Source organism: Cibotium barometz, chromosome 32 (assembly GCF_041138505.1).
Source record: "Cibotium barometz isolate CiBa-2024 chromosome 32, ASM4113850v1, whole genome shotgun sequence".
NCBI classification, from domain to species: Eukaryota; Viridiplantae; Streptophyta; class Polypodiopsida; order Cyatheales; family Cibotiaceae; genus Cibotium; species Cibotium barometz.
The window spans coordinates 48443801-48457545 of NC_141077.1; the positions used below are offsets into that span (position 1 = coordinate 48443801).

A 13745-nucleotide genomic window follows, 5' to 3' on the forward strand; every position below is an offset into this window, starting at 1 on the left:
GCCGAGTTTTGATCACTTGGTGTTAACACTGAGTATGCCAATAGTTAACACCTCAATGTTGTGCGTCTTGGGTGAGTGATCATCAACTATTGCTCCTTGTGTAGGGTGAAATGAATTTAGACTCATACATCTTCCTACTCTCTAATGAAATAGGGACTTGGGTTCATAATCACCAGGTAGCTTGGTTGCCTTTTAGAAGTGCCAATCATGGACTAGTCGAGTATGTTTAACCTACTTACTAGAGTAAAGGATTCGGTTTGAGTAGTGAGCAAGATATAACTCTTTTGAGAATAGTGATATTGCACAACCCATAGTTGGTCTTGATGAGGACAAGAAATAATATAGATGGATACATAAGGGGGCATGGGATGTGAGATCCCACTGCACCCTCTGCGCACCGGATTCCCGGATGGTAGCAGCAGCGGAAGCAGCTCCCTCTTGCGGGGGGTAGGATTTCACACTCGGGGCCTCGCCCTCGAATGTCCAGGCACGAGACTAGCTGGCGGTCATTCCGAAAACAGAAACCGGGAAAATTTCCCATGCCCGGAAAGCGGGGATGATTCCACCATTTTGAATTTCTTAACGAATTTTTCTAACGAAGTCAAGACTGATCTAACCTTCATTTGAATAAACCAGATAGAAGGGAAACTATAACATACTTAACTTGAAGGAATCAACGCTTTTTTCCTAATTGAATTAGGCACAGCCGTTGGTCTATTCATTTGAGAAGTCTTCAGGCTTTTAATTAACTACTCGAGTTCTAAGCGTAATCCTATTAATCAATTTTATTATTAAAACTCTACTGATTCCAGCCTAACCCCATCCGGCCCATGGGTTAGCCACCGCCCAACCACTAGAATTGGTAGAACCAGACAAGTACTCACCCACCCATAATTGAAAGCCTTTCTTAACTTCTGCTTTAGAATACAGATACTCACACACTCCTCTTTAAACTTTAATTTATAAAACAATCCATTGACAAACAATTACTGGGTACAGATGTCACAACTCAAAATTTCCATTCAATCCTTGTTTCTCACAAAACAGTATCACTCTAGACTCTCCATTGAGACCAGCAGGTCAACAACAAGATCCAGTAATAGATTACAATAAGTTTCTCATCATCATACATATATATCTTCCTCGACATACGCATGGGTGTCCTCAGCACCGCGAGCCCATGCATCGCCTAGTCAGAATCCTAAGGATCCTCCTTAGGTGTCCTGGCACTTCACTCAAGGACTGTTTCGTCGGCCCTCGTCCGTCGTACCGGAAGTGCACCATTTTAACCATACCGAGGCTGGTCAAGACCTGGGCAGGCTTTGCCGCGTGAGCCATCCTTTGAACACTCCCCGCCAGCTGTTGCAACCGAACTTCCCTTAGAACACACATATACCAAATGCTCCCTCCAGCATTCTGGCGTAAGACAGTCCTTTAAGAAAACAGGGTTTCTATGCAAGTTTTCAGTTTTGATTTTCATTTGAATATAATGAGTATATCTTAATTCCGTATCCCAAGACTTCTAGATCACAGGTCTGGATTCCCAAGCAGAATTCCTTGAATTCTGAATTCTTGATCCTCAGATCAAAATCAAAGGTCTCAACTTAGTTTCAATTTCGGTGGGTGATTTAAGTGTAGATTACTGAACTGGTCACATCGTCATTTCTTGAAACTGACGAAGGAGTTACGTCTTGGTCATAGTCTGATTCAGGGTTTGAGTCTGGAAAGGTTCTCCCTGAATTATCTTTCTCGAAGGTAATATTTCAATTACTACTTTACTGAATTCAAAACTAAACACGAATTCCTATGAGAAATAAATTAGTCATTTATCTAAATTTCGGCTTCGATAGTTTTTCTTAATTTTCTCATTACCATCCTAGAGAATATAAAACGGTATAATTTTTCTTCACTGAGTATTTACTTATTCATTTTTTCAATATTCATGGGATTTAAATATAGGATTAAAGTGAACTCTTATTTTGATTTAAAAAATTTCTTTTATGCGTCATTTTATGCATAAAAATCAATATTGGTGAAAGCAGCACTTTTGTAATTAAAAAAAATTCTTTTATGTATCATTTTATGCATAAAAATCCATAATGATAAAAGTAACACTTTTATAATAAAAATATATTCTTTTATGCATCTATTCATGCATAAAAATTCATAATGATGAAAGTAACACTTTTATAACAAAAAAAAATATTCTTTTATGCATCTATTTATGCATAAAAATCAATATTGATGAAAGTAACACTTTTATAATAAAAAAATATTCTTTTATGCAACTATTTATGCATAAAAATCCATAATGATGAAAGTAACACTTTTATAATTAAAAAAATATTCTTTTATGCTACTATTTATGCATAAAAATCCAAAATGATGAAAGTAACACTTTTATAATTTTAAAAAAATCTTTTATGCATCTATTTATGCATTAAAATCCATTTTAATGAAATTAACACTTTTATATAAAAAATATTCTTTTATAATTAAAAAATAATCAATATGCATCTTTCTATGCATAGAATTTAATTCTATTAAAAAACACTCTTTTATAATAATAAAAAATAATCAATATGCATCTTTCTATGCATAGAATTCAATTGTATTAAAAATCAGTCTTTTATAATTAAAAAAATAATCAATATGCGTCTTTCTATGCATAGAATTTAATTCTATTAAAAATCACTCTTTTATAATAATAAAAAATAATCAATATGCATCAATATGTATCTTTCTATACATAGATTTTAATTCTATTAAAAATCACTCTTTTATAATAATAAAAATAATCAATATGCATCTTTCTATGCATAGAATTTAATTCTATTAAAAATCACTCTTTTATAATAATAAATAATCAATATGCATATTTCTATGCATAGAATTCAATTCTATTAAAAATCACTCTTTTATAATAAAAAAATAATCAATATGCATCTTTCTATGCATAGATTTTAATTCTATTAAAAATCACTCTTTTATAATAATAAAAAATAATCAATATGCATCTTTCTATGCATAGAATTTAATTCTATTAAAAATCACTCTTTTATAATAAAAAATAATCAATATGTATCTTTCTATGCATAAATGAAAATGACACTTCTAGAATACACAAACGATGGGGATTACTCTTTTTGATTAATAAAAGATGAAATTTATTTCACAAATTTTTAAAAAATTTTGCCATAACCTCCTTTGTATATGGCTGACCATTTTTTAATTTTTCTAACCTTAATCTACTTAGGAATTATCCCCAATTGGTTTGAAGCATTCTAAACTAATCAATTTTCACTTTTAAGAGAGAAACAATATGAAAAGTTTAATTCCAACAATTAGATCACTTAACTAGGATAAAGAAGGGCTGATTTTAAGAATGAGAGAGGGGGAAAGCCTTTCCAAGAAGGCATAGCATCTGTTTATCATTTTAAGATAACAAACAATTTAGAAAACCATTAAAAGAATAAAGAAAATAATAAGATTTCTAACTTACATGAATTCTAGGATCTTTCCTTTGGCTTGATGGTTTGAGGGTTCTACTCTTGTTTGCAACAAGAGTGGCCACCAATTCTTTAGAAGAGGGAATGGTCAAAAACTAGTGAATTATTAATAAATTCACAGTTCTTGGCTCTTGGGAGGAGTAAAGTAACAGTGCATAAAACACTATTAAGCTTCAACAAAGGAGGAGGCTTGTATTTGTAGGAAAAAGTGAGCTCCTAACCAAGCAAACTGATTCTAGAATTTTCCAGATCAGTTTGGTCAATTTTTGACCATTTTTAGGTCAGTTTAGCTTACTTTTTAGAACTAGACTTAAATTAGGAGAGAGGAGAGATGAAATATATCAATTTTTGATGATTTAAAACTCCACCACACATGTGAAGTAGGCGTCTCATTCATGAGGGGGGAATCCCTATTGTGAGGTGTCAAAAATCCATTTTTTTAGTAATTCCTTTGGTCCTTAGTCCACTCTTCATCTTATGTAAGTATTTGCTCATTTTTGGGGGGATTTTCTTTATTTCTTCTATTTATCTTCTCCACACATTTGGATTTTTTAGTAATTCCTTTGGTCCTTAGTCCACTCTTCATCTTATGTAAGTATTTGCTCATTTTTGGGGGGATTTTCTTTATTTCTTCTATTTATCTTCTCCACACATTTGGATGAATCTGATTGGCCCCTCAAAACCTTAATTTAAAATTTTTCAAAAATCTGGACCCCTAGGGTAAGGCCTCTTGAACAGATTATACTTGATTTCTAATGCACCTTCTGAAAATCTTTTTGAACTTCTGTTTCGGGGGAACTTATTTTAATAAGAAGAGATATTTTTCCATCCAAAAATATTCAAAATCTGAATAATCTCTCTCTAGAACATTCTCTCTCTAGGCCAAAACAGGTAGAAACAAGATCTTTTATATTTCTGAAGAGGGATTTGATTACAAGGGAAGATGCTAGACATCTTGAGAGGCTGGGGAGGAATCTTACATTCTCTCCCACTTGAAAAACGTGAGATGTCCTCATCTCGCAAACTGGGGGTAATCCCACAACAGTTCGGCTTCTTTCTCCCAGGTGGCATCTTCAAAAGGATAGAACTTCCATTTGACCAATAATTCTCTCAGAATTCTGTTCCTGAGAACCTTTTCTCGAACATCAAGGATTTTTTCAGGTTGGAGTTCCGTCTGCCCTTGGGTTGAAGAAGTTAAGATTTCATCATCAAGCACATGATCCGGGCTTGGTACATACTTTTTAAGAAGGCTGACATGAAATACATTATGTACTTTGAGATGAGGAGGCAGAAGAAGCTCGTAGGCTAAGTCAGCTATTTTCTTTGTAATCAGATATGGCCCACAATATCTGGGGGATAACTTCTTGTACTTGAATGAAGACCATATTTGCTTCTTCAAATTCTCTCTCTGTCCTCTTCTTATCTGCATACTGCTTCTGTCTATCCTGGGTAGCTTTTATATATTTGCGAATTAACTGCGTCTGCTGCTTCATGTCATCAAGAATCTGTCTAGACATCTCGACCCTAATCAATGGGTTGGACCAAGTTAATGGAGTTAAGCAATCTTGTCCATACAAAGCTTTGAAAGGGCTCATCCCAATACTTCTGTGATAAGAAGCTTTGAAAGGGCTCATCCCAATACTTCTGTGATAAGAAGCATTGTAGGCGAACTCGACTAGGTGCAGATAGCTTAGCCACTTCTTGGGTTCCCTACCACAGCATGACCGAAGTATATCTTCGATTACTTGGTTTACCCTTTCTGTTTGTCCATCAGTCTCAGGGTGGTAAGCTGTACTGAGATCCAAGAAAGTTCCTACTGCTTCAAAAAATGCAGTCCAGAATCTTGATGTGAATTTGGAATCTCGATCACTTACTATTCTTCTGGGTAGGCCATGCAATCGGAAGATTTCCTTGAGGAACACTCTGGCCACATCTGCTCTGCAGTGTAGGTTTCTTTTACTGGAATCAGATAGGCAACTTTGGTTAGTCTATCAACTACCACGAAGATGGAGTTGTAACCTGATTGCACTGAAGGTAATCCAGTAATGAAATCCATACTGATGCATTCCCACTTCATCTGGGGGATTTCTAATGGATGTAATTTCCCAAGCATTTTTACTCTCTCGGCCTTGACTTTCTGACAGGTCAGACATTGACGTACATGATTAAGCACGTCCTTTTTTAGACCAGGCCAAAAGAAGCTTTTCTTCACAGACATGTGGGTTTTGATAAAACCTGGATGTCCTGCAATAAGGCTGTCATGGGCTTCATTCAGAATTTGACCCTTAGTTCCCTCATCATTGGGAATGCATAGCCTACGATTATAATACATAATTCCATCATCCAAGCTGTACCCTTAAACTCGGTTCAACTCCTGTGGAGTTTTGCTTTCCTGCATAAGTAGGGTAGCAATAGGGCCAAAAAATCTATCCTGCATGATCTTCTGTCTTGCTTCAATAATCAAAGGATTTGACACTACAGTAATTGCAAGCAAGGAGGCTTTTCTGCTCTGCTACCACATTTTCTTTGCCTGGGCGGTACTTGATTTCAAAATCAAATTCCTGGAGGGTGTGCAGCCTTCTCTGGCGCATGTTGAGATCCTTCTGAGTGAAGATCCACTTTAAGCTCTGATGATCTGTCATCAAAGTGAATCTTTGACCCAGTAGGTAATGTCTCCACAACTTTAGGGCATATACTACTGAAAGTAGTTCCAGGTCGTGGATAGCATAATTCCTCTCATGCGTTCTGAGTTTTCGGAATTCATAGGCCACTGCATGACCTTCTTGCATGAGTGCATCTCCCAGGGCAAAACCACTGGCATCAGTTTTACTACCTCAAAGGGTAGAGAGAAATCTAGCAGCTTCAGAACGGGATTGGTTACCAAGGCAGTCTTCAACTTATCAAAAGCACTCTGGCACCTGGCAGACCATTGAAACGGGATATTCTTCTTGAGAAGATTAGTCAGGGGGGAAGCTATGAGAGCATACTTTGGTATAAAAATTCTATACCAACCAGTCAATCCCAAGAATCCTCTGACTTCTTTCACTGTCTTTGGTTCAGGCCAATCTATGACTGCTTGGACTTCGTGGAGTCTGAAGAAATTCCATCTTTGGATACCAGAAAGCCCAAGTATTCAACATGGTCAGTAGAGAAAGTGCATTTTCTCTTTTTTGCAAAGAGTTGGTGCTTCCTTAAAATCTCAAAAACTTTTTTGACATGAGCTTCATGGTCAGCTGCATTCTTTGAGCAAATCAAAATATCATCAAAGAAAACAAGAACGAAATCATCCAAGTATTCTCTAAGAATGTCCGGCATTAAGCGATTGAATGTAGCTCGGGCATTTGTCAATCCAAATGACATGATAGTGAATTCATAATGCCCATACCGAGTATTGATGGCTGTCTTCGGGATATCTTACTCATTAATCCTGATCTGATAATACCCTGATTTGAGATCTATAGCTCATAAATTCTGGGAATATGATACTTATTCTTAACTATCAGCTGATTGAGACCTCTGTAGTCCACACAGAGTCTTAGCGTTCCATCTTTCTTTTTCTGAAAGAGAACTGGCACACCCCAAGGCGAAACACTGGGTCTTACAAACCCTTGTTCCAACAGTTGTCTAAGCTGTTCCTTGAGTTCGATGGCTTTAGGAACTGGCATTTTGTACGTGCGCAAGGCTACTGGCTGAGTTGTGGGGGTCAATTCTATGACATGATCTACTTTCCGAATTGGAGGCATCTCTGTTAGCTCTGCTGGGAATAAATCATCATAATCACTTAACCATTCAAGTTCTTTAGCTTTTAACTTTGAGTCTACCAAATTCATTTTGACAAGATAAATGCGCTGCTTCTTTCTAAGTCTTTTTAGTAACTTAGAAGCTTTTACTAACTGCAAACTAGGGGATCTTGAAATTTCGGTTCCTTGAACTTTGTTTTCGTGAAGGTCACGGAAGGAGATGGTTCCATTATGACAGTGAATGTCAGTTCTCTGCGCACCGAATTCCTGGATGGTAGCAGCAATGGAAGTAGCTCCCTCTTGCGGGGGGCAGGATTTCACACTCGGGGCCTCGCCCTCGAATGTTCGGGCACGAGACTAAGCTGGCGGTCATTCCGAAAACAGAAACCGGGAAAATTTTCCATGCCCGGAAAGCGGGGACAATTCCGCCATTTTGAATTTCTTAACAAATTTTTCTAATAAAGTCAAGACTAATCTAACCTTCATCTGAATAAACCAAATAGAAGGGAAACTATAACAGACTTAACTTGAAGGAATCAACGCTTTTTTCCTAATTGAATTAGACACAGCCGTTGATCTATTCATTTGAGAAGTCTTCAGGCTTTTAATTAACTACTCGAGTTCTAAGCGTAATCCTATTAATCAATTTTATTATTAAAACTCTACTGATTCCAGCCTAACCCCATCCGGCCCATGGGTTAGCCACCGCCCAACCACTGGAATTGGTAGAACCAAACAAGTACTCACCCACCCATAATTGAAAGCCTTTCTTAGCTTTTGCTTTAGAATACATATACTCACACACTCCTCTTTAAACTTTAATTTATAAAACAATCCATTGACAGATGTCACAACTCAAAATTTCCATTCAATCCTTGTCACATCCATTGACAGATGTCACAATTACTGGGTACAGATGTCACAACTCAAAATTTCCATTCAATCCTTGTTTCTCACAAAACAATATCACTCTGGACTCTCCATTGAGACCACCAGTAGGTCAACAACGAGATCCAATAACAGATTACAAAATAAGTTTCTCATCATCATACATATATATCTTCCTTCACATACGCATGGGTGTTCAGCGAGCCCATGCATCGCCTGGTCAGAACCCTCCAGGATCCTCCTTAGGTGTCCTGGCACTTCACTCAGGAACCGCTTCGTCGGCCCTCGTCCATCGTACCGGAAGCGTACCATTTTAACCATACCGAGACTGGTCAACAAGACCTGGGCAGGCTTTGCCGCGTGAGCCGTCCTTTGAACAATCCCCGCCATTTGTTTACAACCGAACTTCCCTTAGAACACACATATACCAAATGCTCCCTCCAGCATTCTAGCGTAAGACAGTCCTTTAAGAAAACAAGGTTTCTATGCAAGTTTTCAGTTTTAATTTTCATTTGAATACAATGAGTATATCTTAATTCCGTATCCCAAGACTTCTAGATCACAGGTCTAGATTCCCAAGCAGAATTCCTTGAATTCTGAATTCTTGATCCTCAGATCAAAATCAAAGGTCTCAACTTAGTTTCAATTTTGGTGGGTGATTTAAGTGTAGATTACTGAACTGGTCACATCGTCATTTCTTGAAACTGACAAAGGAGTTACGTCTTGGTCATAGTTTGATTCAAGGTTTGAGTCTGGAAAGGTTCTCCCTAAATTATCTTTCTCGAAGGTAATATTTCAATTACTACTTTACTGAATTCAAAACTAAACATGAATTCCTATGAGGAATAAATTAGTCATTTATCTAAATTCCGACTTCGATAGTTTTTCTGAATTTTCTCATTACCATCCTAGAGATTATAAAACGGTATAATTTTCCTTCACTGAGTATTTACTTATTCATTTTTCCAATATTCATGGGATTTAAACATAGGATTAAAGTGACTCTTATTTTGATTAAAAAAATTCTTTTATGCGTCATTTTATGCATAAAAATCAATATTGGTGAAAGCAGCACTTTTGTCATTTAAAAAAAATTCTTTTATGCATCATTTTATGCATAAAAATCCATAATGATAAAAGTAACACTTTTATAATAGAAATATATTCTTTTATGCATCTATTCATGCATAAAAATCCATAATGATGAAAGTAACACTTTTATAATAAAAAAATATTCTTTTATGCATCTATTTATGCATAAAAATCAATATTGATGAACGTAACACTTTTATAATAAAAAAATATTCTTTTTATGCAACTATTTATGCATAAAAATCCATAATGATGAAAGTAACACTTTTACAATAAAAAAATATTCTTTTATGCTACTATTTATGCATAAAAATCCATAATGATGAAAGTAACTCTTTTATAATTTAAAAAAATTCTTTTATGCATCTATTTATGCATAAAAATCCATTTTAATGAAATTAACACTTTTATGATTAAAAAAATATTCTTTTATAATAAAAAATAATCAATATGCATCTTTCTATGCATAGAATTTAATTCTATTAAAAATCACTCTTTTAATAATAAAAATAATCAATATGCATCTTTCTATGCATAGAATTCAATTGTATTAAAAATCACTCTTTTATAATAATACAAATAATCAATATGCATCTTTCTATGCATAGAATTTAATTCTAATAAACATCACTCTTTTATAATAATAAAAATAATCAATATGCATCTTTCTATGCATAGAATTCAATTCTATTAAAAATCACTCTTTTATAATAAAAAAATAATCAATATGCATCTTTCTATGCATAGATTTTAATTCTATTAAAAAACACTCTTTTATAATAAAAAATAATCAATATGCATATTTCTATGCATAGAATTCAATTCTATTAAAAATCACTCTTTCATAATATAAAAAAATAATCAATAGGCATCTTTCTATGCATAGATTTTAATTCTATTAAAAATCACTCTTTATAATAATAAAAATAATCAATATGCATCTTTCTATGCATAGAATTTAATTCTATTAAAAATCACTCTTTTATAATAAAAAATAATCAATATGTATCTTTCTATGCATAAATGAAAATGACACTTTTAGAATACACAAACGATGGGGATTACTCTTTTTGATTAATAAAAGATGAAATTTATTTCACAAATTTTTAGAATATTTAGAAGAAGCGTGGTGGCTGGCCTTCACTTCCCGACTCCCAAGTCGTTGTCCCTTCGAAAAACCTGCGCGAACAGACTCAACACTGAACAGAGCCTATTAACTTTCAAGGTAAAATTACTTTCCTTGACCCTGTATTATGGAAGCGAGTTTCCTGCTTTAACAGCTGAGTCAGACGGTTCAACAAGATCTATTACTCGCCCGCCTCCACCAAAAGCCTGAATCTCATCCATCTGGCATCAAGGTGTTCTCAAAGTTAACACTTGTTTAGGTTACAGACTGAACAGAGATTTTGGAGGGAGCAAGTGGATTCTCACCGACTCTCTGCCGTCTAAAAGTGCATGCTAGGATGAATAAATAAAAAAATAAGCAAATATTATGTGATGGTGGATACGTAGGACATTGTGTATAGATTGTGATTGCCAGCACAGCCGAGCTAAATTTGTTGGAGCGCTCTAAGACTCAAGCGCTCCCAGCCTGGTCCAAGCGATGGATTGGATGTTGAAACAACGCTCTAGTCTTTCTTCTGAAGGGTTAGCCAAACCCCTTCCTCCTCCATGCAAGTTCCTAGCGCCTTGCCTTGTCGGTTTGTCCACACAGCAGCTCTTCAGCTCTTAAGACTTACGCATAGGTGATGTGCCCTACGAGTCTGAAGTGAAGGATTTGCAAGAGGGCCTGAGAAAGGATGGCGGCTTTGGCAGGCTGGCAACAATGATTCATGAAGTGGAGGGTGGCTGCAAGCCTACCTACTCTCACATGCACTTTTGGGGCTACATAGTTTCTGTGTGGCACACCCGCAGCCACCTCATTGACGCTAAGCAATGTGAGTGGTGGAGCTGCTCTACAGGCCCCACCCTCACCCCTCCTTTTTGGTTATGGATCCTCATCAGAGTTCTCTGCATGGACTGTAGAAGTTAGCAGCGCAGTTCATCCAGGTGTTTTTTAGCACCACTATGAAGAGGGGGAATAGCAGAAGCTGCAAAAATGGCAAAGATTTCAAAGAGGGCAAAGGGCCCCTTTAATTCTAAAGTTCTTGGTATAATATTTGATAGTTTTTTGCGATTGAGTTTATAGCATGGGAAGTTTAAACACATAAGCTGATTTGTTTATTATAGTGGCTTTGTGTCAATGGAGCCCAACAATGTTGAAACCGGTAAAAGACAAGGTATCAAAGATAACAAAAAAAAGGCAAGGTACGCTTCTCCAGTGGGCTGGTCGGATGGCTTCAAAGGTTAATGGCAAAAGAAAGAAAGGTGATGTACAAAGTCAGAATACTAATTCATCTAAAGCAAGTACTACTGATGAGGTGTTGTCTAGTTTGTCTTTGCCAGAGAGATTAGAGCTTCAAAGGAGAATAGAAGCAAGAGCAGCTTTCCAAGAGAGTTGGCTTCAAACATTTGACTGGCTTGTCTACGACGAGGAGAAAGCTAAGATGTACTGTAAGTTTTGTTTAAAGTATCCCCATCACCATAGTGCATATTCAAAGGATGGTTCCATTAATTTTAAGTTTAGTAATTTAAAAGCACATTGTAGAACACTTTGTCATGCACATTCTATGGAAGCAGTTCTACTTGAAGGGAAGGAAACTATTCAAACTAGCATGAAAAAGGTTGAAAATTTTAAAGATGAGGCATTGACAACTCTCTTTAAAGTTGCCTATCATATGGCAAAAAAGAGATATGCTTTTGTTGGTTTTCCAGATATGATTAGTCTTTTACAGGATTGTCATGTGCCATTCTCAACATCCTTGTATAATGATGACAAGGCTTGCGCAGAGATGGTATTTTGTATTGGTAAGTGTTTGATGAACACCACATTGAAGAAAGTGTTTCGAAGTCCGTTTTTTGGTGTTCTTGTAGATGAATCAACTGATATTTCCAAGCATGGACACTTGATTATTTATTTGTCTTATCTTATTGATGATTGTATTCCTGCCTATTCTTTTTATGATATTATTCGTGTGAGTGATGGGAGTGCAAAGACCATTTTTAACACCATTCGTTCAGAGCTAAAAAGAAGTAAGTTTGATCTAACAAAGCTAATTGCTTTTGGGTCTGATGGCTGTAGTACAATGACAGGAAAGGAGAATGGTGTCACCACACTTTTTAAAAAACATGTTAATCCATACTTGACATCCATTCATTGTGTTGCTCATAGGACAGCTTTGGCTGTGTCTTCTGTAGAGCGAAGAATTTGGAGATTTCCAAGAATATAGAAAAATTGGTGAATTCCATTGCCCATTATTTCAATGCAAGTGGCAAAAGATTGGAAGAGCTAAGGATCATACAAGAGGAGTTTGCTTGTCCTATCTTGAAGATGGAACACACATTTGATGTTAGGTGGTTGAGCCGATCGTCGGCTATGAGCAAGGTGTGTCCTTCTCTTGATGCTATTCTTGTGGAAACCAAGGAAAATGCTCTGAGTATATTTGCAGAAATTTCCAGGTTTGAAATTATCTATTGTCTTCATTTTTTAGCGGATATTTTAAAAGGTATGGCTATTGTGAGTAAGATATTTCAAAAAGAGTTTGTAGATGTGACTACAATCCATGATGTTATCCAAAAGGAGATCAATTTAATTCGGCAATATTATATTGATCCTCCTGATGTTGATTGTAATGCTCTTACTTGTGACATTGATGGTTTTGAATTTTTACCGGATCATGGACCTGAGAAGGGTCACTTGTTTACATTGCGAGGAGCTCTTCATGGCAGCATGTTTTTTGACATCAAGATAGATAGGGACATACTTGGAGTAGATCTAGCATCAGCCCTTGCCTTTCAGGTATCTTTTTCGAAAGAAATTATTGCTAACCTTGAAGACGTGTTCAATAATATATATTTTTTTATCATTTTGAGCATAGATCATGATGTGAGAAGGATGTTTTACAGATCATGGATGATGCTTTTTTGTCTACAATGACCATGTGTGTTGTCATATTTCATGGCACATTGAAGGTATGGTTGAGGTTTTGGTGTTTTGAGCTTTGAGTGAGACTATAATGTTTTGAATGTGTAATGATGATATCATTTATGTGCAGCTACATCGTACTCGATGACAAATGCAAACTTTGTCAACCTACTCAAAGCTTGCAACGATTTACCATGTATGTCGTCTTTTTATTTATGCAAAATTTGATCAGATTCAATGCTCAATAACCAGTCTTGATTCATGGATTTGATCAATTGAAAGCATGATAATAGTATCAAACAAGCTGAGATCTCCATAGTTCATACAAAAGATTAAGAATGTATTCGAATAGTAGGAATCGGAGTGAAAGGCTAAAAGCTTAGCTTGTTTGAATATGAGAAAGAACAAGATTCTATTTTTGAATGAAATAGCGATAGATTTGTCGAAAAGGAAAATTTCCGGTTCAATTCAGTTTGAAAAGGATCAAGCTTG

The 13745-nt window shown here is 35.9% G+C and overlaps 1 pseudogene; it reads left to right on the top strand.

The window, feature by feature from the left end:
• Positions 1-12089: 12089 nt before the first annotated feature.
• LOC147620281 (uncharacterized) lies at positions 12090-13401 on the top strand (annotated as a pseudogene).
• Positions 13402-13745: the final 344 nt, after the last annotated feature.